This window comes from Juglans regia, chromosome 12, assembly GCF_001411555.2.
Source record: "Juglans regia cultivar Chandler chromosome 12, Walnut 2.0, whole genome shotgun sequence".
Taxonomy (NCBI): Eukaryota; Viridiplantae; Streptophyta; class Magnoliopsida; order Fagales; family Juglandaceae; genus Juglans; species Juglans regia.
In genome coordinates, this window is record NC_049912.1 from 16,557,328 (window position 1) to 16,566,352 (window position 9,025).

General features: G+C 39.6%; 1 long non-coding RNA gene across 1 annotated transcript; it reads left to right on the top strand.

The window, feature by feature from the left end:
- The first annotated feature begins 1,172 nt into the window (after positions 1-1,172).
- Positions 1,173-1,713, top strand: LOC108981041. The gene is made up of 2 exons (XR_001994493.2): positions 1,173-1,297; positions 1,410-1,713. It is a non-coding gene; the product is annotated as an uncharacterized LOC108981041 (long non-coding RNA).
- Positions 1,714-9,025: the final 7,312 nt, after the last annotated feature.

Sequence of the window (9,025 nt, forward strand, 5' to 3'; positions counted from 1 at the left end):
CCGTTTCATTAAAACTCAACCCTTTGTAACGCAGCGTTTTACTTAATACTGAACGCACCGTATTGAAGAGCCGTTAAAACCGTTACTCCTGAACAGCTATTCCTTCGATGCCCCACTGCAGATTCCACAAGGCTCAACCCCAAATCCCACATGACATATTCTGCTAAGAGTATGACATACAGTTTGTTGGTTGTTATTGAAGGAACTACACCATGGCGTGATGATAAGAACTTAAGTTGTGTTTAAGTAATTTATTATTATTTAATATTTTATTAATTTTTTTTATTATTTATTACTATTTAATATTTTATCAATATATTTTTATTATTTTTTTATTATTATTTATAGATCGTCTGAGATCATCTTACTATCCAAACGTAATCTTAAAATTGTTGTCACTTGACATACCATGGGTTGGGCCATGGCCCTTAGTGCCCCATGCCAAGATCGGAGCCATACTATGGGGTGACCCCCTACTTTAAGCCAGCTTGAGTCTGCCCATGTGCTATGGACCCCAACAAGCTAACTAGGCACCTGGCCTACTTTTGTGTCTACTGACAAATATGGTAATCAGAAACCTCGATTGAATCATTGCCCATTAAAATTGAAAGTGTAAAACACCGATTTTTATAGGAAATTTATTATGCATCAGCTATTATTTACTCTCACACTCTACATATATAGTTTTTTCATAAAATGTGAGAGTGTTTTCTATAAATAGAGTATGAAGTGTTTTTCATAAAGTGTAGGGTGTAGGATGGTGAATAGTGACTGTTAAGAAAAATTTTTCCTTTTGCAAACTCAAGTAAAAAAACGTCCAAGAAATTTTTATCTAAATAATTCTCATTTTTCTTACCTAAGAACAGTTGTGCTCCCAAACAACCTCTAAAAGTCTAAAGCACTTCTTATAAAACTATATTTGATAAAATTCTCTAAATCGACAATTTTCTAATAAAGATTAAGTCGATTATTAGTTGAAAATGTAGTATAAAATCTTAATTAGTAATTTTACTTGGCAAACGATTAGAATTATTTTTAAATAAAAATGGAATGTAAAAATTAAAAAATAAAATAATTTTATTTTTTATATTTATTTTTATTTTTTTATAAAAAAAGCCTCAATAAAAATCTTAGCCTTAGGGCCCCCAACTTATTGAGCCGGCCTGGGTCCATAAGGAATTTGAGTGGCAGCAAATTAAGATGGCTCACAAGGTCTCTCTTATCCTCGTTATTGTCCTCTTAATTTCGTTCCAGATGGAAGTTGCCAGCAGCAGGGAAAGGGAAATCATCCTGTCCGGTTAGTACTATATATAGACTTAATTGATATCTTGTTGGGTAATCTACTTACTCAATAGATATAGATATGTACGTTGAAGTTGAATGATTCTTGTTTTTGTTGGCTGTGGTAGAAGAAAAGGAAAGACACCGCAAAGAGTACTTCCATGTGAGTAAACCCCAGAGCCCTCCTCACTGCCCACCACGGGACCCACCATACGTTAGACCAGGCCCACCGGGAAGGCGATGCCCCTCCCCCCCGGCAGAGACTCGAGGCTGAAGCGTACTATTATCGTGGATGATCTTTGTTTTCTTAGATTGTTTCTTGGTGGTGGTGATTTTTATTGTGTATTTTGCAGCTGATCATCCCAATTTAAAAAGCCTCTGAAAATAAGCTGTTCATTTTTAAAATGCAATGGACAATAAACTATTCAAATCCCCGTGATTGTTTGAAATTGAAAACGAGCTCAAGAGTCAAGATTGCAGATAATTTGGCTTGTGAGCAATCCCATCATAAATATTCCAAGAAGATGTCATTTCCCTGGGACGAAAATGTGTATTTTCAAGTACTCCAATTGCAAGGAGAGATAGAATCACAGAGAGGTTCGGAAGAGAAAGCATCGACGCAAATCTCATAATTATTTAGTCCAATTCTAACCTAAACTTTACCAACTCAGAGTCAAAATCTCTTTCTCTAAATTATGGACAATTATATTTTAGAATTGGGGTATTTTTATAAAGAGCAATGTTACGTAAAATGGGACTGTACTGCAAATTTAGTTAATTTTATCTTTAGATTTTTTTAAAATTACAATAATATCCTTATCATAATAGTACTTTTTTCATTTAATGAAGGTAAATAGAATCTCTCTTTTAATAAAATGGTAATACAATCCATAACACCAATTTTAATAAACAAAAGAAATTCTTATTGCAGTCCCCGAGTGGGGACTGCATTGCAAGCTTAAATGAAACGCGCCGTTTCATTACAGAAAAATTGAAATCGCCCCCCTCACCCAGATGAAATTGAAATTGCCCCCATACCCAAATGAAATCACCTCGGCCCCTCGCCCTATCGCTGTCGCCACTCATGCTACATCATCAACCCCTTCCTTAGAGAAGAGTAAGGGCAGGTTTGGGAGGTAAGATGAGAATTTTATTTTTTGTTTTAGTGTTTAAAATATTATGTTTTGGTATTATTATTGTATTGAGATTTGAAAAAGTTGAATTGTTTATTATATTTTGTATAGAAATTTGACAAATGTGTAATGATGAGATGAGAATTTTGTGTCTCATCCTACCCCCCAAACCTGCCCTAAATCCCCTTGCTTCCTCGGATGTGTTTGGTTCTAGTAATTCATAGATGTACCAGGTTGTCGAAAATTGTTGAATATGTGGATTGGTTTTGTAAATTTGTTCACCCGTAAGTTGTTCTTTTAAGTAAATTATTTAATTAAATAAGTACAAAAGTTAGGCGAGGAAAAGATAACTTTTTGGAAAAATATTTGCATCAGCCCCACACCAGCACACACTCAACCTATTGAGTGTAAAAAAAAAAAAAAAAAAAAAATGATGTGAAGTGTGTGCTGGTGTGGGGCTGATGCATAGCATTTCCCTAACTTTTTTACGCTGGCATCATTCCTACGTACTGCACTGCTTTCTACTTTACAAAGGCAATCTGAGAACACAATATCAAGAAAAAGAATATAAAACCTTGATTTTAATAGCACTCTCAATAGATGTTGTACAACACAGTTGTCTTTAAAATATAAAAAAATTTGTATAAAAGTGAGGTCCAATAGATCTTTTGTATCATCTTTATTTTAGATTTTGCTACAATAATTTTGCTACATGTAGTGAATACTATTTATGATTGTAAATATTTTAAATTAATTTTTCTCTCTTCAGTGGCTGAATTTTCCATTTTCTTTTAGATTTCATATTTTCATTTCAGCCCCTTTCTCTCTCTCTCTCTCTTTTCCACACTTTCCTCTGTGTTGGCTGGGGTTGACTTCAATATTCAGGGTGAGTTTGGATCACAAACTCATTTCAATTCATCTCAACTCATCATTATAATTTTTTCAAATTCCAATACAAAATATAATAAACAGTTCAATTTTTTCAAATCTCAAAATAATAATAATATTAAAAAATAATATTCTAACAATATTTTATCATCTCAACTCAACTCACTTCAAAATCTAAATACAACCTCAGTCTATATATATAAAAGCAAGCTGCTTATGAATAAAAAAAAAAAAAAAGGGTGCATATGACTCAAGAAAAAAAAAACTGCATATGACTCTGATCGGTTTGTATATCCTTGTAGACGTGCAACAATCCCATTGTATATATTTTGAGAATATTTTTATTACATAATATTTTTTTTTAAATTAATTTATATTTTGGTTTAGTTTATAAATTTGAATTAATTTAAAATAAGACATAATTATATGACACTGTATATGGAAAGGTATTACAAATATAAAAAAATATGAAGATATTATTAGTAATTAGAGAACCTATTTGAAATGAATAAAAAATATTAAAACGTATAATATTTAAATGATATAAAAAAAAATAGATAAGCTAATGGATGACATATTATAAAAGTCAGTATGTACAATAGAAAAAGTGAGTTTTGATGATATATTTTAAATGATAAGATGAAAATCTATTAGGAGTACTTTTAAGGCATTAGTCTTGCATCCAGTGGTTGAGACCTAAAGACAGCAATGAGTTCAAGTTACCAAGAAGCAACCGAGCAACCCACTAGAAGGCTTTCTATTGTTTAATTTAATCTTTCGACACTTCCATTCCATTGTTGCCATGTTTACCAAGAAGCAACGTTTCAACTCCACGGCAAACACCCAAACTCCACGGTAAGAGAAGAATTTAGAATAGCTCATTAATCAAGTTTCAAAAATGTAAATTAAAATGAAGAAAAGTGATCAAAATAATATGAAAGGGGAATAAAAAAAAAAAAAAACCCTTGAGGAAAGCAATGGAATGGGAGATGTGCTTTGCGTCAATGGTGGCCAAGGAGATCGTCGGTAGCGGAGTATGTGACTCTGTTGATGGTGGAGATGGTTGTTCCGTCGATGGTGGAGGAGATTGAGCTATGGTGGTCAACAATGGTGGAAATCAGCTAGGACAAGTGGCAGAGAAAACAAAAATCTGCAATTTCAAATGTTTTGGCTTTAGGTTGTATAAGAAAGAGGGGTAATGTAGTCAATTCAAGCCTAAAAATGGGGACAATTTGGTCATTTCATATACTGAGACTGCAATACAATCCTCTTAGAGGACTATATATAGCACTACTCTTATAACAATATGTGTTAATGTATGTGCAAATATGTATATAGATATATATTATTTATAAAAGAGAACTGATATTTGAAGTTATGAGTGTGCAAGTGCCACACAATCTCTATGAAAAAAGTGAGTAAATATGAAACCCACAAGAAAAAATAAAATAAAATTTTTTAATAATAGACTTCACTTTTTTTTCAAAATAATTATACGGCGCTTGCGCATTTCACGACTATATATAGTATTACTCTCATAAGGAGTTTGAGTGGCAGCAAATTAAGATGGCTCACAAGGTCTCTCTTATCCTCGTTATTGTCCTCTTAATTTCGGTCCAGATGGGAGCTGCCAGCGGCAGGGAAAGGGAAATCATCCTGACCGGTTAGTACTATATATAGACTTAATTGATATCTTGTTGGGTAATCTACTTAATTACATATATATGGATCTGTATATACGTCGAAGTTGAATGACTCTTGCTTTTGTTGGCTGTGGCAGAAGAAAAGGAAAGACACCGCAAAGAGTACTTCCATGTGAGAAAACCCCAGAGCCCTCCTCATTGCTCACCACGGGACCCACCATCCGCTGGACCAAGAAGACGGAGAGGGCGATGCTCCCCACCAGTAGAGACTCGAGGCTGAAGCATACTATTATCTTGCATGATCTTTGTATTCCTAGATTGTTTATTGGTGGTGGTGATTTGTATTGTGTATTTTGCAGCTGATCCCAATTTAAAAGGCTCTAAAAATAAGCTGTTCTTTCTAAAAATGCAATGGACACTAAATTATTCAAATATGTTGATGTCGTGTTTCGCTGGCCTAGGCAACTCCACGTTGATCGCACTCAGATTCTTCCTGGCCTGCAAGGAGGATAAGGGGACCTTAGGGTCTGTGGTACGTCCGACGCTCAAGTTAGTCTCAATTTAGGAGATGTAGAGAGAAAGTAGTAGAAATGTATGTAGATGTTAACCTTTTTGTCGATTGCTGGAGGCGTCTATTTATACCTGTTGGTCTAGTCTCCATGGTAGTGGGGTGTTGCTCTGTAGAAGATCGGATATTTGTGCTGCCTTCTTGCCATGCTATAGGGCACTTAGGTCTGACGGCGACTATTCCTGACACATGATCTTTTGTTAAGTGTACCGAGCTCCGAGTCTTATTGAATGTGGCATGCCTTCTTTCCTAAATTTCTCCCATCACATTAATGCAGCATGCTTTCCTCTCTAAGCTTCATATCCTTCATTAATGCAGCGTGCCCTCCTCAGTTTTTCTTCTCTGTTCTGTCATGTCTGGGTGTCAATATTTAGAGTCGGTAAGTATACTTCTCCGTCGGTTAGTGGGTTTCCAGGCTGTCTTCCTTGCCCATATGTTTGCCATGGTTTCCTATATTCCCCTTGTCTTTAGTTGGGCCTTTGAAGTATACTCGGTCCAGCCCGGATCCCATATCTTGGCTAGAGCCCGGGCCTGGGTCTGACCCAGAGGATAACTCCCCTCACAGTACCTCAAGAATTTTTAGCACCCTTTGGGAGGCTAGAAATTATGAAGAAAATCTTTTTTATGTCCCTTTGAATTCAAGCCAAGGGGCTTTTATGGAGGGTAGTGATATCTGCACGTGCATATTCACCCGTGATATTAGCACGTGCATATGGCTGACCATCACCTTCCTATGCGTAGAACTAATGGTTGTTCCCGCCCTCATTAATTGAAGATATCCCCTCAAATGGACCACCGTGCCTAAACGCACCATTTGGGGTTGGTTTGTGTGAGGTATGCACCTTGTTGGTGACAGTTGATCCGATTTCCCTCAACTGACACATCCCTTCGGATTTCGTGTCATCGTTTAAGAAGTCCAGCCATCCTCTCGCACTATTTAAGCCAATTACCTCCTTCTTTTTCTCCCCTTTACCATTTTCTTTAATTCCAGACCTTTCTTTTGTCTTGTTCTTTGCACCTTCATCATCTTCCTTTTTTGAAACTTCAAAGTTCTAACCTCTCATTCCTTCTACCATGACTAACCGAGGTGAGACTGAAGCCCATTTCAACTATTTTGCTAGGAAATGATGGTTGTCCATCGTGACTAGTGACGACCTTCATGCATACCGTAGGTTATACAAAATCCCTACGGATACTGTTTTGGAAGTTCTTGGTCCTCGTGTCACTATGGTGGATGTTGATGGACTAGCGAGACGAGTTGCTCTTTACCTCTTCATGTTCTCCAACGAACTACGGCTATCGTTATGCCGCCCTATCAAGGACATTTTGGACCTCCTAGGATTGGCCCCAGCATAGCTCAATCCCAATGCCTGGCACTTGATGATGGCCAGTTATATTGCCTTTCAGATAGCCCTTGGTGGTTCCTCGAAGAATTATCCCGATTTGACAGCTCGAGAGTTTTTCGATGTATCTCATCAACCGGCTTAACAGGAATATCTGTACTTTCCAATCCCAATCTTCGGAGAAATGCTTTGTCTCCCTGGCGAAGCGTCATTCTTCGATAAAAGAGTGGCAACGACATTTCTTTTTTGTTTCTGGTTCAGGCTGAGAGTTCCCAGTCCGAGCGGTCTGGGCAAAGTGCCTAGTTCCAAATCTCTTTCCATCAAACTATTGGAGAGAGAAGAACTTAGGGTTGCCACTGTGATGTCTTGGCCGGTGACTCACCCCACCCTTTATGAGTCCAATATTTTGCTGACGAATAGTAACATTCGACGTTACATAACTCTTCCTTACCATTTGCATGTACTTGGCTGAGAGTTCTTGATGGTTCCTCCTTCTCCTCCTAAGGAAAAATGTCGGGCCACCTCTCAACTGGAAGGTGGCCAGGAGAAGCAGCCATGAACAGATGAAAGTATCTCTAGGTCTGCTCGCCCTGGGGCTGGGGGCCCTCACCCTCGTCCGTCCAGGCCATCCAAAACTGCCACATCTGCCCGCAGTCATGACCAGCCTCTGGTTCATCACTCCGCCCACCAGCAGGGTCTCATTTCAATGAGTATGGTGGTGCTCCTCGTTCGGCATCTCAAGCACAAGGTCACAGGGCCCCCAGGGGCTCCCACTCGGGTTCCCAGGTTCCTACCCAAAGGGCCTCTGAGAGTTCCGTGCGTTTATCTTCATCGGGCGACCCTCACAAGGGGGAGAGCAGTTCTCATCGAGCTCCTCCATTAACAAGTTCCTCTTCCGCTCGCCAAGTCCTACTGAAAGGTAACATATTTGAGATTTGGTAAATTATGACACTTTTCCCTTCTTGTTATGCTCTGTAAGTCAATCTTATTTTTCTTTTAGGTTCCACAGCGGAAGACGAGGACGTAGGGGAAGATGAGGAGGATGACATTGCCATTGCCTTCCTCTTCTCCAAAACTTTCAACAATCCAGCCGCTCATGATTCTGGTCCAATGATGGGAACTTTTCCTTTGTTCAAGGAGACGCTTAACCAGGTAGAGGTTCGCCGATGTGAGCTTCTAGTTAGTGTGCCAACTTCCTTCAAGGAAAGGCTTGCCCAGGTGGAGGCTGCCTTTGGTGAATGCTTGACAACACCCCATGTATCTCCTCCAGAGTCCTCGAGTCTTAGTCCTCTAAGCTTCCCTACAGTTCTCGAGCCGACAGGTCTTGGCACCACTCCTACGGCTGTGGAAGCCACCTCTTTAGAAGCCATGGAGCCAACCCCTCCGAAATCTGTGGAGCCGACCCCCCAGGACGTTGTGGAATTGACCCTCCAGGAGGTTATGGAGCCGACCCTCCAAGAAGTTGTGGAACCGACCTCCCAAGAGGTCCTGACCCCTTTAGAGATCTTGGAGACGACCCCTCCCCATGTTTCCGAGCTAGGCACGCCGATGGTTGCAGGGTTGATTCATTCTTCAGTCTCTGAGTTGATCCTTCCAATTGCTCCAGAGGCAATCCCTCCTTCTTCGACCTCTCAAGTAGGTGTTCTCGTCTCCTTCACTCGGACTCCTCCTTCTCCTATCATCGCCTTATGCCTTGTTGATTATTTGTCTCAGGAATCTATGGTTCCTGAAGTTGATGCAAATTCTATGAGCTATGTAGACGTCTTTCTGGTGGAGGATAGCCCTTTGCCTGCATTCCCCCCGATCGAGAATGGTTCTGACTGCTCTGAGGCTCTCAGGGTGAAACTTCTGCTCACTGTGGGGAGGGTTCTAGCTTACCGTCCGTGCCCCTTCAGGCTGTTCTTCCTTTGGTGTGTGCAGAATCCTCTCTCCCTCCCGGGGGAGCTAAGTCGCAGGAGATAGGGCTAGGTTTTGAGAAGGCCCAGGCGGATTCAATTGTGGTGCAGGCTTGGAAATTTAGAAGGCATTGAACAACCTCATGCACCTGCAAGGGTGAGTGACGACCTCCACGATCTATCCGTGGAGCGTAACTCTCTAGTGGAGGACAAGAGTTCTGCTATCAGAAGATGCGCGTTCAAAGGAAGGAGATTGAGGTGAAGGACTAGGAGA